Raw genomic sequence first — 20,980 nt, forward strand, 5'->3', positions numbered from 1 at the left:
CTTGGAAAAATTAGATCATAGTCACACAGATCGGTTCATTACAGATTCTGAATGTCGATTTCGATTACTTTCCGATTAATCGGCCCATCTATAATAATAATGTTGTCTTTAGAAACAGATTTGTTGCATAATTGCTGTAAAATTGAGAAAAGATGCCTTAAAATCTTTTAATGTTGACATTTTAGACCACTCCTCCCCCAAAGTTGTAAACCTAGGGGAAACATTGTATTGCATAAAGTACTATCATGATAACAATATCATGATTTGGTATATTGTGCAGCCTTAAAAGGTTTTATTATTATTATTATTATTATTAACGGTTCTTCATGGAACCACGACTCCCAATAAAGACCTTAGCTGCGTCCAAAATCATATACTTCCATACTATATAGTGCATTAAAAAACATATGCGAGCCGAGTAGTATGTTCGAATAAAAAAAAAAACAGCATCCGAGAAGTTCCCGGAGGACCTAGCACTTCTGACGAGATTCTGAAGTGCGCATCCGATGGACACTACACTATCCCATAATGCTTCATGAGAGAATTCATGAATGGGAGTGAAGCGACGCAACTGATGCGGGTAGGTCACGTGATGATGACAAAATGGCGGATGTAGTACAGCCGTGTTCCATTCATACTACTGACATTCATACTGTATAGAACATACTTTTCTAACGGTCGAGTAGTACATTTAAATTCAAATGCAGTACCTACTAGTAGGCGTAGGAGTAGTAGGCGATTTTGGAAGCAGTTCTTTTGGTTTTTAAGATTGTTTGTTTGTTATTAGCAGAGTTAAACATATTAGCAGAGTCAAACATGAAATCAGACAACCCGTGGATAAATAAATGTGCAAATCAGTTTACACAGTCATAATGTCAGCCATACAAAACACAATATCAGTAATGGGGCATCTCTAACAAAAGATACTCAGGCACATTTTTCTTTTCAAGGACCAATTTACATTTATTAGACAAAAGCTGTTTTCAGTTGCGGAGTAATAATGCATTCCTTCTGAAGCCTGGCATGTCCGACACACGTGACCCCGTTTCTGTTGCCGTCTGAACATTTTGCTTGCTGCACACACACAGAGAATAGAAACATTTGCTGAGGTTTTCAAAGACGCTGACAGAACAAGGAGACTCGCTGCGTGGAGGAAACGGAGAGGGAGACGGGGAGGCCGAGCCGACATCACAAATACATAAGCTGTGGTGGAGGAAGGCTTTATCTTAGTTCCTGCATGGTACTAACTAACAGGTGTGAGTGTGTGTGTGCGGATGAGAACAAGGGCTGTGTGTTGGGGGTTGAGAGGATGTATAGGGTTAAAGAGGTTGTGCTCTTCCCACCTGTAGCCTGTCAGCTGTTGCCTGTTGAAACGTCAGCTGTTTCTGAGAAGCGTATGTGTGTTTGAGAGAGAGTGAGTTCCTTTTAGTGTTCTATAGGATGGCAGAATCTGTGTGTGTGGGCCGCTTATCTCTTGTTTAATACCTTTTATGAATACGTTTTTTAACACCAGAGCCCCATCACTCCTCACCTTTGAAAACAGTGTAGAGACGAGACATCACCTCTTGCTGACTGCTGATGACTCTTTGTTATACAGTTGAAATGGACGTTTATTTGTGTCCTTGAACGTTTTAGACTATGATCAGGGCAGCATGTGGAAAATGGCATTGATATCTGCTTGGTCTGCATGATATATGTCAGGCAATGTTTTTGTAATTCTTGAAAATGGTTGATTTAATTGCTCATGCTCATTTCCAATATTTGGAAATAATAATTAACCTGTCTAAACACATCTAAATTATGAGGGAAACCCATGATGATTGTGCAGTATAAATTGCTGTCAGTTTGTATAATTAAATTAAATTAAATTAAAGCTTGTGAACAAATGCCATTCAAGGATTAACATAAAAAATTTTTATTTTACGTTTATGTCAAATGTCTTGGTTTTAAGACTTATCAATTTAGTCTGACTGCAGTTTGTCATGTTACGTTTTGTCTTGTTACATTTTGTCTTGCTACATTTTGTCCCATTACGTTTTGTTCCATTCCGTTATGTTATACTATGTTACGTTACATCATATCATGTTATGTTGCGTTAGGTTACTTTACATCATGTTACGTTATGTTATTTTATATTATGTTATGTTTTGTTACGTTGTTACGTTATTTTATGTTACATCATGTTACGTTATTTTAGGTTGCGTTACGTTATGTTATGTTACATTACATAATGTTACATCATTGCGTTACGATACTTTACGTTATGTTATGTTGTTATGTTATGTTACAATACGTTATGTTATGTTGTTACATCATGTTACGTCACGTTATGTTACGTTGTTATGTTACTTTACTTCATGTTACTTTACATTGTTATGTTATATTATGTTACATCATGTTACGTTACGTATTTTACATCATGTTCCGTTGTTACATTACATCATGTTCCGTTATGTTATGTTACGTTACATCATGTTACATCATTGCGTTACGATACTTTACGTTGTTATGTTATGTTATGTTATGTTATGTTGTTATGTAATGTAACGATACTTTATGTTATGTTGTTATATCATGTTACGTCACGTTATGTTACGTTATGTTATGTTACTTTACATTGTTATGTTATGTTATATTACGTTACATCATGTTACGTTACGTATTTTACATCATGTTCCGTTGTTACATTACATCATGTTCCGTTATGTTATGTTACGTTACGTTACATCATGTTGCGTCATGTTTACGTCATGTTATGTTGTGTAAAATAACATTACATTTTCACAGAGGAAAACAGATTGGTCTATTTAGTTATGCAAATAACTAAATTAATGAATGTCAACAGACTGTTAAATTATCACAAAACGTAGATGTTTAGTCTGAGTACATTTTGCCAAATCGTCCGCAAATTGTCCGCACTATACTTTGTAAATACTTGTTATTAATTCTAAACTAAATACTTAAATTAATTCTTTAGAAATTTATCAATCGGTTGTTTAAATCGGTTTTGTATATTGGTTATTAACCCTAACATAGATTAATTGTATCCTTATAACTTCTGACAAAGTTTTAATATTATGCTTAGCATATGTAAATGAATAAATATAGATGTTAAAACAGACAAACAAACATGGTTTGAATCGAAAGAGATTTTATTGTAAAACACATTTACATTCACACCTTCATCAAATGTGTTGATCACAGCACAGAAATTTCATGTTAATTTCAGGTGTAAATGGTGCCATGGAGAATGTGTGGTGTGCAAAATACATATAGCAACTTGCTAAAAGCGGCTAAAGAAAACCAATTTCTTGATAACATCTTGGGCTTGTTTTTTCAAGTTTTATACTGACTACTCCAGTTTTTCCTTAAAACATTTCATTTGTAAGTGTTTTGTCTTTGTAAATCTGAACTAAACTCTGGTTAGCTTCACTGATTTGAAATGCATCATGGTTTGACACATGCTTTGGCTTGTGCCTGTTTAAGTGTTCTTTGAAGGGTCAGAGGAAATTATTTCATATTGTGGCACCATCTTTTCAAGTGGCAGCTGAAGGACTTGGGAATAGAGAAGCAGGTTGCATTGACTGTTAGGACTCATCAAGCTTCTCTTGACATTTAACCTTTAGCTGTATCTGTCTGTCCAGATAGCACGTTTCTCTGAATCGCAGAACATTTTAGATATCACAGCGTGATTCTTTTATAGCATGTTGCTGTTATATTAAAGCATAATTTAATTTGTGCTTCAGATGGTTCTGTTGGATGATTTCACTGACGGACATCTGAAATGTTGAAGTACTGTTAGGAAAAAGGGATATTTGTCTACTGACCTCAAGTCATTTGAATAGGACTGTGCTTGATCAGTTATTTGGTCTGGTTGGTTAAAAGGCCACAAGCCAGCAGCTGTTCCTGGTATGGAAATGCTTTTTATGACAGTGCTTTTTCTTTGAAATGGGATATGGAAAGACCTGATGGAGTAACTGACGTTTGCTTTCAGCCCACACCTTATACATGGAACTATATTCCTTGAATCATCTTCCTGATTTTATGTTTCTACCGGACTTTGTATTTATATGATGTTTCAGAAATAGGGGAAACTAAACTCTCTTTACTCATATCATGTGTAAAGTCATCTTTAGTTTATTTTCAGAAGCATTAAAATGAGTTTGCATTGCAATATTGCCATAAGATAATGTAAGAATTAACAAAAGGTATCATAGTCCAAACTCAATTGTAGTACAAATCATGCCTCAACAGTAATGACTTTCTTCTTCTGCCTCAATAAGACCAATAATTTGGATGTTTTTCTTGTGTTTCTTATAAACTTTTTCTTTTAAAAAGATAAGATATTTAATATATAATATAACTTCATAAATTCAGTAAACACTTGATCTCAATATTCAGAATATAATACAGTATTCCTCCATTGTAATGAAGCATGTTGGGCAGTGTTATTATATTTTATTCTACTTTCTAAACCTGAGTATTTGCCATTTTTTCTCTATAAAAACAGCAATGGTGAGTTAAAAAGGAAACAGGATCTTCGCAGACTGATGACCAGTCAATGTATTTGTTATTCTGGCAATTTTATCTTCTTAATTTTAGCCCTGGTTCGTTGCATTTAAGATGTTTAACAGCCTTCCAGCTTGATGTAGCATAGGGAGGCTCAGATTATTCCTCCAAAACATGTATCCATGTAAGTTACTTGTCTTGAGAAACCACAGTATCCAGTACTATCTTCTTGACCTGTAACATGTTCACTGACAGTTTGTGATTTGTGCCTAAAACGTTTTTTGTCACTCCTCTTGACGTTGCAATTTTACAGACCCACAGCCTTTCCATTCCCACAGCCCTCCTGAGAGTTTGAGGTCAGGAATGTTGAGGTTCGTTCTTTTTTTGTTTGTTTTTCTGAAGGACCGTAGGTTTGAAAGCAACAGGTCATTGCTACTTTGAACATTTCATTAACAGTACATTTTTAATGCATCTGGAATAATATATGCCTCAGTATGTGCCATGTTTGAATTGCAGCTTACTTCATGACAAATAAAAAGAAAATACGTTTAGACATAATTCATCTGCCATGTCGTTACTGTCATTTGGGTCTTTTATTGCTTTACTGCCATTTATGATTCCTCTTCCATGGCCTCATAGGATTGTGTAATGTACATTGAATGCACACTTCAGAATCTTGCTGAAATTAGTAGGTCTATGGGATGTACTGATTTGGAAATTATGGTTGAATCTAATAACTGTTAAGTCTTTATATTTGGAAACCTTTTGGAAATCTTGAGTTTTTCTAAACTTGTTTCAAAAGCAAAACGCAATCAAGCTGATTTTATTTTCAAAAAATGAACTGTGGAAAATGAAGAAAAAGTTTTCTGTTACGTGTTGCGTGTTTGGTCCATTGGGATGGGAAGTACTTAAGAATGAATTCATCAGTATCACACCAAAAATTGCTGACTGACTAGGTACTACGTTTGAATTAGAACTTACTTAACGATGGTTAGAAACAATATTTAATATAATGTTTTGCATAGTATGAATAATGAGCAGTATTCATTAAATTACAACATGCTACATCCATTGTATTGTCATAATAGTATAATCTGTGTGCAGCAAGTTGCGTCACTTTAAGTCCATTTATAATTTTTGGACTATTTGTATAGTAAAGTAACCATTGGATCATGTGCACTTTAGAATCTCAGGGTTTTGTTTCGAAACAGGGATTAAACTTGTTACAGTATTGCTTTAATTTTGAATATGGCACCCACAGACATCGTCACCAAATATAAATCAGAGATAAGACTTTCTTATACATAGCCGTTGGCTATAAGTATGCATTATAGGCTTTACATTACAGAGAGAAATAACAGATAAACCAAGACACTGTGATGTAGCCTGGTTCATTAGTTCATTGGATCATATTGCTTTCTCACTACAATCGATCTGGTCCAGAGTTTGTTTCAATCGAACCGAGACCACCTCATTCAGGCGATTTTTGGACTGATTGTTTTGCCGTGGAATAAAGTGCGATTGCAGGATTCACATATGCCAAACGAAGTGCGCTAACTGGGGAAACACGCCAGGTTCTGAAACAAAACTCTAGGTGTGAAAGCATCTTAAGTGGAAGTTTTGGATCTTCCAGGGACTTTTCAACTGTTTTTCAAATGCTATGAATTTGGATATGCAGTGGTATTGCGGGAGTTACTTTCTGAAAATATCCCGCAATAAGCGAAATCTGCAAAGTAGTCAGCTTTATTTTTTACTATTATTATAGATGTTTTAAGGCTGTAAAACCCCTCACTGCACACTTTATACACTTTTCTCAGACAGGCATTTTCAGACTTTTCTCTCTTGATTGAACACTCTCAGACTTGTATAGAAAAATACGTCCAGTATATTCCAGAAGTCCAGTAAGTTCCAGAATGAAACCAAAGATCAAAACCTGTTGTCAGGCGAAAACATTCATCCAGTGTAATGTTCTTTTTTCTGCAGTCACTGATCCAAAATTGAAAGCAGACTCCATCCTTAAGGGACACAGGATGTGCCGTGCACATGATAGTTGGAAGTAACACACACCGGACGCGCACATTCGCATGTTATTTCAAATTAAATTATTCAGATGGCGCTCTGTAGGGCGGCACAAATATGAACAGTATCCTGAGTCTTAGCTGGGCACCGCAGACAGCCATCTACTTACGGTGCCTGTGCGCGTTCCCTGATATAAACCTATGTTTGCATGGTGCATCGTGGCGCATCCGCTCTGCGACCCTCTTTACGATTGTCCTGCTGCGGACAGTTACAACTCTTTTTGCATACTTATTGAAACTCACACTGCTATCGATTTTAAGAGTTATGTTAATTTCGCAATCTGAACACATTCTATACTGTACAGGAGACACGGAGAAGATTGATTAAAAATGGTTTACAGCCAATCAGAACGTACAATAGGCTGCAAAAAAAAGTTGATGCGAAAAATTAAAACTGCGAGGCCATGAAAGGTGAACCGCATTGTAGCAAGGGGTCACTGTACTATATTGTAAAGAAGTATGCAATTTAGACCGATTACATAACCGTTTGTTCTGCTCAAGATACTGAGTAACATCGCCCACTACTGGCCTAACACGTACAATACATTGAATCGTTTTGACTATGTTGTGTTTCTCTACCAGTATCGTTGTCATGTAAATGTACCCTAAATGTAAAAGTAGTGTGCATCATTTTTTGGAAGACGCTCCGGCGTGGGGTGTCGCCTGCAGCAGCTTTGGACCTGAAAACTTGAATTTCCTACAGCTGTGACAGCATAGTTGTCGCAAGGGGGTGTCAGAACAAAAGGTGTGTAGGCAGCTGCCACTACATTTAACACACACATGTACAGGCAGGAGAACAGAGGATCTGACGTTGTGACAAGCGTCCCAATCCTGACACCCATCCACCCTCTCAATTACATTCAAAGACACTGATGGATTGAAGGCAGTTGCTAAAGGCATATTAGGGCAAAGGGTGAGGGTGGGGGATCTGAGAGGGGTCTAAGCGCTCGGCATTAGAGGCTCATTGCTGTACTGGTCTCCACTGTCAGCCAGGCATAGGTCACGGGACGAGCTACGCTGCAGTCCACTTGGATTTTATTAATTGCTTCATTGAGTCAGCGCAAAGGAACTTGTGAGGATCATATCGAAAGGCTTTTTGTTCATCTTCACTTAAAAGGGGTAAGAAAGAGCTTAATGTAATTCCAGTTTGACGTTAAGAGTTGTTTTATTTAGTTTCACACTTCTTTGGTTTCTGCTAAAATAATGGAATGTGACAGAAATAGAGCCCCGTGACGTCCTAAAATAGTTTACTAGTTTGTTTTTGTAGATTTGTATATTCCGTAAACGTCACTAAGGCATCAGGTTGACATGAACAATGTGTTGCCTTCAGGGTATTTCCGAGCGTTGAAGAGTGGTGTGGTGTGACAGGACCATGTGCTGTACTGCATGACAGCTTCACTCTACACACACAGAGCAGTTCACATATCTGTCTGCCTCTCTCAATCTCTTTCTCTTGCTTTTTGTGCACTCTTGTCACTGTACACTTTACTTTCGGTATGTTTGAATAGGAATTCTGTTGGATTTTGTTATGCTGTGTGTGAACTATAAAATAAAAATGTTAAGCAGCTGATTTAACATTGATGATAATAATAAGAAATTGTTTTTGATGAACCAATTATTAGCATATTAGAAAGCATTAAAATAAGTTACAGTGTAATAATATTTCACGATATATGATGGCTTGGTTGGTGAGCATGAAACTTTTTAAAAATATTTGGAATAATCTCAAAAAAAAAAAAAGGACAGAACTTTTGAATGGTTGTGTATAATAATGACTCAAACAGACTTTTTAAAGATTATTTTTAGTTTTACCATATTAAATCTGATCATTAAAGTCTTTAAATAAATGAGAAATGCCAAATTTGTGATTTCTCTTGTCCATCGGGAGAAATTCTGACATTGCTTACTACTGTTCACTAATATAATTCTGTGCCATTCTGTGAGCAGACCTATCATTCAAGGATAATAGTATGGTTTTGATGAAAAAATAAGAAGTGATATTTACACAGTAGAGAGAGGCTGATAATTACAAATGCTCCAGTGTTGATTTATACTTCTGCCTCGAGTGATCGTAGTGATCCACGACGCATGCCTTGCGCATAGATGTGCATTTATACTTCTGCATGCTGTTTGTGTTGCTCTGCAATAACACTTTCGTAACACTAGCTGGCAGTAGGTTTTTATGTTCCTCTGTGTCAATTTTCTTCTCGGGTATTTTGTTTTTTTGAACACTACAAGTAGCTAAAACTCGCTCATTCAGAGACGTGAACTGGCGGACATGCAACAACTTTAATTATAAGGTAAACACAAAACAAAAGTTTCCATCTGGAGCTCTTTCACTGGACTCGACACTTGTAAACAGGGCCGTAGCGGACATTTTAAAAGTGTGGGGGACGGCTGTATGAGATCATATGTTCATATAATTATAAATCACCTGTTTCTAAATGGTCTGTCTGTTAAAGTGAGGGGGACGGATTACCCCCAACCCCCCACCCCCCCTCGTACTCGCGGCTCTCAGCACCACCCACGCTCATCAGTACCAAGCCGACCAATCACAGAGCTTGTGCTATGCGTAGTTGCAGAAGTAGAAATCAGCCTTTATTTGAATAATATTTGAATTGAAAAGTTTCCTAAAAATGCCATAACTAATATTTACTGGAAAAGTAATGATTCATTTAATTTTTCAGGTGAGTCTTGTAGATTCAGACAGAAACATTAGTTTTGAAGGGTTTTATATTTGACGTGTGTCAATATTACCAGGAAAAGAAATATCATTAGGTATGTTTATGGCTGTGAATGTTGTGGCAAATCAGGTTGTTGTGTCTCGTTTTCCAGCATAACTTTGCGCTAGTTTCCTTTTCAACCTTGCTATAGAAACACGAATGACATCTTTTCCTTGTCTGTCTTGTCTTCTGATTGTAATTTTGATATACTACTGAACCAACAAGTTTATCTTTTGTTTGAACCTTAAAAAAAGCTTTTGTGTTGTTGTGTAACCTATCTCTTACAAAAAAATAATAATAAATGTGACGTGGTTATGACGAACTATTGTCAACACACCCTCTTTTCCAATTGTCACATTGATGTCACCAGCGTTATGCTGTAAGGGAAGGTGTGTGTGCTTGCCAAAGACCTTAAGCAGTAAACTGGGGTCATGGTGGGTGAGACGGGTAAGGATTTACCTGACCTGAGAACAGCATGTTAGCTAGCATGTCGGTATTTGCAGACTCATGCAGTAGCCTGAGAGTTTTGCACTCTGGTCTGTTGGGCCGTGTGGTGATGCTGTAAACTGACAAGTTTGACCACATTGTCCACACTGATGCTAGAAACGATAAGCAGGGGTAAACAACAGCCTATAGAACTGTAGATAACACACCAAACAACTATGGTGCACTAAGTATTTTGTTTGGCAAATGAGTCTGAAAGAAAAAGACTCAACGACTTTTATGACCTGATTGACACACACACAAAAAAGCCTTTTGGAAGGCTGAAATTGGTAACTCAACATTGTAATTTGCTTTGAGTTGACGGGACGGACAGCAGGGGTGTGATTCACAAGCTGAAGACCACAGATCCATTACACCCCTCCCCCTGAAATGCTGTCCTTGCAGTGCCGTACCCACCGCCCTCCCCCCACCTCAGGGATTGGGTTACGCTTGTGGTTTGGCAGACATTACGCCACCTATCTCCTCACTTCTGGAGAAGGTCCAGTGGCGGCTCTCAGCATGGAAGGCTGTGGTATCATCAGTATATGTTGTGTACTGGACAAACGGCTGTGTTGAATCACAGAAATCATGCGCTGTGGTCAGCAGCCGAGTGGCCATATTGGACAGGGTGAGTTCCTGCCGTGTGGGGAGGTTGAGTCAACAGGCTGGAAATATCCTGCAGTTGGTGCTGGCAATACAACCCCAAGGTTGGAGTAAATCGCTGAAGGGTCTCACAGGGCTCCAATTTTTTTTTTTGCCCCAGTTTAGCCACTGCTAATGTTTTGAACAGGACTCGCCTCAAATAGAACTAATAAGCATGAGGGTGTCTCCTCAAAACACCTTTGTTGCTCCATGTTGGACCAGCCAAGCTTGTTTTTTTGTGTGTGGTGTGTTTGTGAGTCATACAGAAGATAATAATCTTTTGCGATCCTTCTACTCCAGTACAGTTTTGGGAATTGAGCTTAAAGGATAACCGAATCAGCATTAGTGAGCCATTTTGCTTTTATAAAATAAGAGATGCACTGGCTAATACTCAATACATGAGATTTACAATTGATAAACTTCCAATGTTAAACTTCGGTGCTATTTTTAGTTAATTTCAAAATAAGTCTCACAAGTTCATTTTGGTTTGGTGAATGTACTTTTATTTTGAAATTTGCTGAAGATTTTAATTTTGATAGTCAATTCTTTATAAAGGGCCGTAAACTCCACCTCCACCCCCCTTTAAACTTAGTAACTAAATCATTTAGACTAAGGTATGTCTTTAAAAACTTAAATAGTGCTGCTGATGATACTAACTTTGCCACCTGAATAAACATAAACAAAGAACATTGATCACACACTTACCAAATCTGTAGAGAGAGGACAATCAACACCAACTGGAACCGCGTCTTTTTAAAAGAAGACCAGTGGCTAATCCAGATTTCACCATTTCCAGATTGAAAAAAGGTCTCGGATAAAAAAATGTACCTTACAAATATATTTTTGTCGTATGTTAGCAGACCACTGTAATCCACACATGTGGGTCAACACACGAGCTGTGCTCTTATCGTGTGGAATTGGAAACAAAACCTTCTTTGCGGCACACTTATAAACGCAACACTGACGATCCATATCTCCAAACAGTTCTTCTTCTTCTATTGTTTGAATTATGGTTGGCAACACATCGTGGCATCTCTCTGAAAATTGTAACAGGTAAAAGGAGCCTTCAAAGCTATATCATGCATATTAATGAAGTTGCATCTCGTTCACAATAGAGCGTGCTGATTAGTTCAAACAAAGTCTATCTCATGAATTAATGAACAGATGTGCTAAAAACTCAATGCCGTTACTTTGTACCGGCCAGTACAGCCAATCTCCATGCTGGAATTTACACAATGATCGCATCGCCGTGACGTTGCTTAAAAATTTCTTTTTAAACCAAAAAAACTAAATTGCTCTAAACAACACTACCAATTGTCACTTTTTAGCGAAATATATGTGTCCTAATAGTGTTTTTAGCAACGTGGCACATATATATGACTGTCAACATCTCAAAAAACGTGTTTTGGTGTTTTGTGATCCTTCAACTAGTTGTTTTATTGTAAAAAATGACAGATAAATGAGCATCGGCTGGCACTTTTATGTTTTAAATGCTTCAAAAAACTTTATAACAAATAACTTCAAATAGCTTTTTTTTAATATATATTTGCTGTCATGTGCAAACTTATTTATGCACCATAAGACCAGGATTAAGTATTAGGAAAATTAAATGTGCTGATTTTAATTTCATAATTGGCATTCAAGTTTTTTTCTTTGTAGTTTCAGTTTGTACTAACCACGGACAGTTTTACACCTCACAAATGTCATTTCCTATGCACCTAAAATGTGTGAAAGTGTTTTATTATCAATTTGTATAAAACCTGCATTCACTGAATCAAATTGAGAATTGAATCAACAATCCAAATGGATCAAATACCATCAGGGCACTGGAATGTCCAGCCCTAGTGCACTGCATTATTTTTGATTTATTCATCTAATTTCATGGAATTTCATGTTTACAGCTGAAATGAAATCATAATTTCCTTTTTAAAGTCATCTTTACACAGCTGAATTAAGCCAATCCTAAAGCAGTTCTGTGACTGCTTGGAATTCAGTGTAAAGAATCTAAGCCACGTTAAATGGTTTGGGTAAAAACACAATGTATATACTTCTTCAGGTTTGGTTTCTGTGGCGCCTTTCCTGTGTAAAGATTAGGGCTGCGCAATATGAGAAAAAACCAACATTGTGATTTTTATATTATTATGTATTGCGATATAAATACAATTTCACCAGATGACTTGAATATCTCTATTGGGAAATAATTTATAATTTTAGATTGGGAAGATTCTTTAAGAGAGTGCATCTGCAAAAATGTAATCAACAATCTACTATTATAGATAAATTCAGTAAAGAAAAAGGTGCAAATAAAACAAACAGTGTTTATTGTTGTCCTTGTAGTCCTAACACTATTCAGGTATACATTGACTAATCAAATGCAAAGTAATACTGCATAGTCTTCGCTAACAAATTAATCAATATAGTTGTTTGTTAATAATTAATTGTTATTAATTTTTATTAATTATTATTATTAATGTATTAATTGGTATTAAAGTTACAAAGGGTACAATTTCTTAGGCCTGAATGCTTTAAAAATCCACATACAGTCACAGGCCACAAAAAAACACTTGCAAAATGGTCTGTTATAAACCATATGATCCTGCAATGTGACTGAATGCTCACATTGGGATATCGATGCTGAAACGATATATATTATCAGGGTGTTCGCGGGGTCTTAAAAAGTTTTAAAAGTTGATAAATCAATGTAAAGAAATTTAATGCTATTTTGTGAGGTATTAAATCTTATGTCGTTCATGATTTCGCAATGTATGGTGTGTGCTAAAGTTTGCCTGGATTAAATCTGCAAAATATCGAGATGCTGTGTAGTTTATGAAATCAAAGATATCCTGCTAAATTTGACATCATACTGCTTTGTATACATAGGCAACACCAATATTTCTGCAGTTCTATAGGAACTAACCTGCTGAATTAGCTAGATTTAATAAATTTTTATTCAGTATATGAAAAATGTTTCAGTTTTGGATTAATTTCTTACATTAACATTTAGTAAATATACTGCAAGCTAAAATCTCGCCAGTGTTTCCGATTAAAAAGTGGTTATAAGGTCTTAAAATGTATGGAAAGAGTCTTAAAAACGGTCTTAAAAGGTTTTGAATTTCGCTCTCTGATTCCTGTATATGCTCTGAGTATGCAACCCTAGTAAAGAGGCCTTAATAGTCAGTTTTTTTTGTAATATTGGTCACCATTCACATCCATTATACTGTCGCAGTACGTCAGTCTTCCGCAGCTGCACACTTCGCTTTATCCTTTTGTTTGAAATGGCTTATATTGGCCCCGGGACAGCTGCGATATTGCCGGCTGTGGTCATGGGGTGTTTTGTATAGCACCAATGTACGGAAACTGTAAATGGCTGAATTAAACAACTCTCTGTCCCAGTCGGTGACCTCCCGCTCTGAGCCGGGAAGGTGATGGATTTCTCAGCACAGCTTTGGATCTGGTCCAAGCCCAGTTCTGGCAAGGTCTCTTATCTCCGAGCCCCAGGCTACTCTGCCTCTAGTTACAGGCAGGGATAACAAAACTGGACTCTCTCACACACACCCCGTGGAGGAGATATGCTTACACACGCATACACGCTCTCACGGAATACCATATGCCCACACATGGACGAGAGGGCTGCGTGTGCTTTACCCAGCGGAGCTCTGGTACTTCACAGTCCTTATGATGAGGAGCGCCCCAACCCAAACGTGTGGGTCCAAGCTGCTCAGACATGGAGAGTTACTTGATACAGTGAAAGGTCACTCATGTGACTTCTCTTTTTTTTCTCGCACTTCTGGCTCCTGAGCGCATGTGTTCTTGGACGTGTTTACACCAAGGTGTTTTTTTCACTTGTTTGCAGGCATGTAAATGTTGTTTTGCTTGTGTTGCACACTGAAGTTTGGTTCCGCAGGATTTCCTCAGTGGTTTAGCAAAGCCACATCTCAAAAAAAATGATAACACCTTCCCTCTGTGTATGTGTATGGCAGCTGCAGCTTACAACAGCTCACCTTTGTGCACTGATAGCAGTGAGAAATGCCTTTTGTGTGTGTTTGTGCACAAATGGGAGAATTTATTGTCCATCAGTTGATTTTCTTGAGCATTATTAGTTTTCAAGATAAGGGTTTTTTTGGCTGTGTTGCAGGGCTTCCCCTGTTGAAAATGAAAAAGAATCGATGCGTTATCTACAACTTTCTTTTTTTTTGTTTAGTATTGGTGACTGCCAAGGTTATTATAGTCAACAAAAACGAAACGAAACCAAAAAAAACCAAAACTAAAATGTACAAATATTTTCATTAACTGAAATAAAAATAAAAACTAAAACTAGGGATGATCTGCTCAGGATACAGAGTATCAATTTCTCGTTATGGTGATCGGCCTTTACCTAATAATTCAATGCGTCTCAATCAAGAAAAAGTTGGGAGTGCAGATTTGATGCATGGGAAGTTAAAATACGTCTTCCTCTGCTTGTAAACTTGTAAACAAACACTTGTTATTGGTTCATGAGATCAGCCAGATTAGTGAGTACTGATCGAGACATGAGTGATCAGAGCATCCCTAACTAAAACTGCATTGTGTACATACAAAAGTAACTGAAACTAACGAAGATTTATAGCAAAAACGTCCTTCGTTTTCATCTTTGTACATGTATTTAATACATAAGCCTACTGTAAGCCTTTTAGAAGTACATCTATTTACTTCTCGCTGCCAGGTGTTTGACCCGTACGGCACCTCAGAGTCTGTAATCCTGATGCCCTCTGCATGCCGCCAGCTAGCTCTTTGCAACTTTCACATGGTCGCCCTCTGAAGCGAAGCAGGGCTGCGCCTAGTCAGTACCTGCATGGGAGACCACATGGGAAAGCTAGATTGCTGCCGGAAGGGGTGTTAGTGAGACCAGCGGGGGGCGCTCATCATGCAGTCTGTGTGGGTCCTAACGCCCCAGTATATTGATAGGGACTCTATAATGCTCAGTGAGCACTGTCTTTCGGATGAGATGTTAAACCGAGGTCCTGATTCTCTGTGGTCATTAAATATCCGAAAAAGACTTCTTCAAAAAAATCTGCCCACTGGCCTCTGTCCATCATGGTCTCTGAAGCCATCCCCATATTATGATTGGCTTTATCAATCTGTCCTCTCCACCAATCAGCTGGTGTGTGGTGCCATCGCATCATCCAGGTAAATGCTGCACACTGGTGGTGGATGAGGAGATTCCCCCTAAAAATGTTTTAAGTGCTTTGAGTGTCCAGAAAAGAACACTATATAAATGTAAGAAATTATTATTAATAAAAACAATGACTGAACATGACAGCAGCACGGTGACAGCATTAAATACGACCCGGGCAGACACTTAAGTGTATTAATTTAACACATTTGTGCCCAATGATGGATTTTATTTCCATATTAGTGATCCTGAACCCGAACGAATCGTTCTTTTAAACCGGATCTTCTGAGTTAATCGGATGAACTAGTTCACTAAATCAAACTGAATCATTTGAAAAGATTCGCACCCCCAGTAAGCACTTATCCACAAACGACTTACTTTTTAACATGTCTAATGATAAGACTGCACATGCGTGATTCAGCAGGTTAACCGAACACAAACGGTACATGACAGCCTGCTGTGACTGAAGCAAACTTGAACAACTGCAGCACTGGCAAACCGATGACTTGAATGAGAGGATCTGGCAAAACGAGAGTTTATATCATAACAGAAACTCATGGAATTTTAATAAGTGAATCATGCTTCAGTAGGGTTGCAAAATTTAATTGTACAAAACTTTTCAGATCATTGTGATTTTATTTATTTTTTTATTTTATTTTTTTTAACTGACTGAAATTATGATTGCTGGCTAACGTTCCATATTTTTGGTATGTTGAGTCCTAACATGAGAGGATTGTCACAAAAGATCCGGTTTGCGATAAAGATCCGAACTTCCCATCAATACTGTGTATAAAACCTCAGAAGCAACCTTGCACACATATTGTACTGAGGGCTGCTATCTTGTGGGCTGTTGTATTTGAATTTGAGGTTGGGTAGATGATAGAGTTTATGTGTCCTTTAAATACGGTTCAAAAAAAGGATCTTTGCTTGAGTTTTTGTTATACAATATTTGTTCTGATGATTTTGAATCTTGCTCCTAAAAAATATCCTTATTTCCAAAAAAAAAAAAAGCTAAAACTTGTACTGAAACTAATAAAAATGAAACTAAAACAAAGTAATTTCAAAATATAAATTCTAAATAAAAAAACTATCAAATATAAAAACTAATAAAGACTACTAAATCTACCTCTACAAACTAATTAAAACGAACTGAATTTGAAAACAAAAAGTCAAAACTAAATAAACTAATGGAAAATCTTAAACTGTTATAACCTTGATGACTGCTAATGTTCATTCATAGAGTAAGAGCTTAGGTTGAAACCCAAAACCTAAGGTTTGTCCTCAAATCTTTTTTGAAACAAACTTATTTGATGCCTCAAATTTAGCCTCTTGTGTGTGAATATTTTTTTTCTCAACAATCAAACTTGCAATTTTCACCTCCTGGATGTTACACTACATCAAACTAAGAAAAGAAATAAGAAAGAACCCTTGATGTATCTGGACTCCTCTAGCACATTCCAGCAACCACAAAAATGTGCTAAAAACCACACAGAATACTTTTAACACCCTGACATTGTGGTGGCAAGTGAGCAAACACCGCTGCTTCTGAGAAAATCTAAGAATCAAGTTTAGTCATATCAAACCAGCACTATCATTTGTCAAAACAATATTCACAGTCTTCATTTTTTAAAGATTTTGATCATAAAAAAATAAAGCTGTGATGTGAATAGTGAAATATATTTTGATAATATTATAAACTTTTTTTATGTGATCTATTTTTAATTGCTTTCATAAATGTTTTCTAGTTTTGTGTTAATAGTAATTACTTAGGATGGCACGGTGGCTCAGTGGTTTGCACTGTCGCCTTGCAGCAAGAAAGTCGCTGGTTTGAGTCCGAGCTGGGCCAGTTGGCATATCTGTGTGGAGTTTGCGTGGGTTTCCTTCCAGTGCTTCGGTTTCCCCTGCAGTCCAAAAACATGCGCTATTGGTGAATTGGGATAACAAAATTGGCCTTAGTGTATGAGAGCATGTGTAAATGTGAGAGTATATGGGTGTTTTGCAGTACTGGGTTGCATCTGGAAGGGCATCCGCTGTGTGAAATATATGCTGGAATCTTTATATCAGAGATACTTTTATTTGGCCCACCATCCCATCTGAGAAGACAGGGAGAATTATGAGGACGGTTTAGGGACTGTAATTTGTAATGTAATTAAGGTAACCTTTTTGTTTGTTTGTTTGTTCCACCTCCCCATCATTCTCCCTTTCTTTTCAGATGGGATGGCGGGCCAAATCAAAGGTCTGGCCCTACTTTGGGCATCTCTGATCTAAAACAATTGTCAGATTATTTTGTTGCAAACATTTTTGCAGCACAAGTAGACTTTGAAGGGGAAAACAAAAATGTTGCTGTAAAAAAAGAAAGTTTATTTTATTGGCATTTCCAGTTTTGTGAAACTTTTAATAAGATCTTTAAGATGTTCTTTTGAAAAACTATTCACTGAATTGTTCTTCTTTTGCTTTACTGCATAACCTCCCTTTTGGAATCTTTATTTAATAATTAAAAAAAAAAACGCTATAAGGTTACCAACTGGTCCTTCATGAGCTCTCTGCGGTCAGAGAATCAGGCTGTGAGGAACCGCAGTCTGAGGACACTTTCCAGGTCCCTGGTGAAGTGACTGAGATCAGAGCTGGGAATTAGCCCCTCTCAACGCTCACAGGGTGAAAGGTCAAACTCTGACTCTCATTGCAGATAAAGAAGTCTTTTCATGTGCTGGCCCCGCAGACCAAAACACACACGGACTCTGAGTCGCTTTGAACTCAAGCCTGTGCTGCTAAGGAAACCTTTCCTGTCAACACATCCTTTCCATTTGGAGTTCGAAAACGCACATAAACCTGCACACACACAGCGTTCGGTGTTTTACTGTGAAAGAAGTGAAGAAGCTTGTGACGGGCACTGTTTTGTCATGCCCTGCAGCTTAGACCGAGTGTAAAAGTATGTGAGCTAGTACGTTCTGACCTTTTCTGTCACTCTGGATGCTGGAACAAGCAGAAAATATTGTGAATTTCTAGTCGTTTGTGTCTTTCTCACTTGTTTTCTTTTTATGTCTAAATAAGGGCCTAAATATGGCTAAATAGGGGTCCATATACATTTGCTTGATATTATCAAACCACCACTTACTCTAACTCTTAATTCTCTGAGCACTAACAGTTCCTTGGTATAATTAGCACGTCTTGTTTGTATTGACTCTTCTTGTTGAATCGCTGAATGCCTCTTCATTTGTAAGTCGCTTTGGATACAAGAGTTTGAGTGTATTTTCATCATTGGATAAACTGGTCTAGCGCAATATTTATTTTTTTAACCAAGAAAACTATGCATGCACAGTGCTTTGAATTGTTTGTGAGCTACTTGGTTTGTCCACCAGTTATGTGGACATACAAGTAAATAAATTACAAAATTTTTTTCAGCAGTCATACGTTGTTTATCGTATTTCACATAATGTCATATTTTGTTAATGTGGGTATTTGAGATTTTCAGGCATGTTTTTGATTATATATGATTGCCTGACTGGATGTCATTGATTCCAGTGAAAACTTATTTTAGCTGTGCAACAATTATGTTGATTTGCCCTGAAAAAAAAAAAACATAAACGAAATACTTTTATGTCATACGCTTTGCTATTAGAAATGCACTTAAATTATGGTCCAAAACTGTCAATTCTGCATGCACTTGGCTGAATGCAGAAAATTCTTTATAATAATTATTTATTATTAAATAATATAAAGTACTTTTGTATATGTGTTATACAACTACAAGACAACTACTACTACTGTATAAATGTATACAAAAATATTGAGCTATTTTGAATGGCTAGGCAACAGAGTACTCTACTTCTCTTGAGCTTTGATTGGCTGGGCGCAGCACAAGCCATTGAAATGAATGGGTTTCATAGAGCATTGTTTTTCACGTTTTCAAAGGTGTAAAGTATTAAGTAATTTTGTACAACTTTTTAAATTTAACTCAATAATTTATACTGATAAAAAACACTATCCAATTAAATAACCACATCTTTCAACTTTATCACTGTCAATAAAATTAAAAAGATGTCATTTTACCAGTGTTTCCATGACCACACATACTTGCTGCTTGCAATAGTAATACTAAGTATACCAAATATGTTCTGTCAGTGTGATATTTGAGCATATTTAGCTTTTCTGGTGAGCATGTGCGGTTCATAGATGGTTATACAACTAGGAGAGTGCAAAAGATGTATACAAAAAATATTGAGCCATTTTGAATGGCTAGTCAACAGAGTACTCTACTTCTCTTGCGCTTTGATTGGCCGTGCACAAGCCATTGAACTTAATGGGTTTCATAGAGCTTTGTTTTTCGCATTTTCAAAGATGTAAAGTATTATATAAAGTAATTTTGTACAACTTTTTAAATTTAACTCAGTAAAAAAACAATTAAATAACCACATCTTTTTTAATTTTATTGACTGTGAATAAGTTGAAAGATGTAATTTTACCAGCGTTTTCATGACCACACATACTTGCTGCTTGCAATACAATACTAGGTATACGAAATAATGTTCTGTCAGTGTGCTATTTGAGCATATTTTGCATTTCTGGTGAGCATGTGCTGTTCATAGATAGTTATACAACCAGGAGAGTGCAATGGATGTATACAAAAAATATTGAGCAATTTTTGAATGGCTAGTCAACAGACTACTCTCCTTCTCTTACGCTTTGATTGGCTAGGTGCAGCACAAGCCATTGAAATGAATGGGTTTCATAGAACATTGTTTAATGGACCCTCTAATTTTTGTGACTTCAGTCATTGTTGGGATAGTCTTTTAAATCTGGAAGTATTACAACTTCTATCGAAATATGTATCGTTATCGTTCAATATGGAAAATAATTATCGAGATTACATTTTCGCCCTATCGCCCAGCCCTAAGTTGTACACAAATCTCAGAAATTGTGAAATGCTAATAGTGAACATAAAGATTTGAATATATGGAAATGTATTTTATTTAGATAAATAATTTTTTATCAGCTTGAAAATCATATTAGTTATTAGTATCAGACAAAATTTCCATGAAATTATAATTTTTTTTGTTCAGTTTTCTGAGGCTTTAAGGCTTGTAATGGTGAAATATGGTTTTCTGTGTGCTGCTAAAACTGAAAAAAAAAATGGCCCCTTGAGATCTGCTACGCTTGTGTTCCCACGGTGCCATCGGCCAACCAGAATTGTTATGATGTAATTTTGACTTCTTGGATGGCTTGAACAAACGGTGACCCTTTAAAATAGGTTTACTTTACCAATAGGAATTTGTTTGACAAAAACAAGGTAGAAAAGTTTTCCCACTTCCTTCTACCCAAATATAGCTCTGCACTTCACGTTTAAAATATGTGCTTTCTCGAAGATCTCTTAAATCAGTTTCTTTTTTGATTCC

At 36.8% G+C, this 20,980-nt stretch overlaps 1 protein-coding gene across 12 annotated transcripts in view; it reads left to right on the forward strand.

Moving 5' to 3' along the window:
* mef2d (myocyte enhancer factor 2d) overlaps nt 1–20,980 on the forward strand; it is a 120,910-nt gene that overhangs the window by 21,562 nt on the left and 78,368 nt on the right. The window contains exon 1 of one of the 12 annotated variants that reach the window (XM_056475363.1): nt 7,527–7,706. The exons of the other annotated variants lie outside the window; for them this stretch is intronic. The gene's annotated coding sequence lies outside the window, so the exon portion shown is untranslated. Of the gene's footprint in view, nt 1–7,526; nt 7,707–20,980 lie in introns of those variants that run through there. 12 annotated transcript variants of the gene reach the window in all.

The sequence above is a fragment of the Danio aesculapii genome, chromosome 16 (genome assembly GCF_903798145.1).
Source record: "Danio aesculapii chromosome 16, fDanAes4.1, whole genome shotgun sequence".
NCBI lineage: Eukaryota > Metazoa > Chordata > Actinopteri > Cypriniformes > Danionidae > Danio > Danio aesculapii.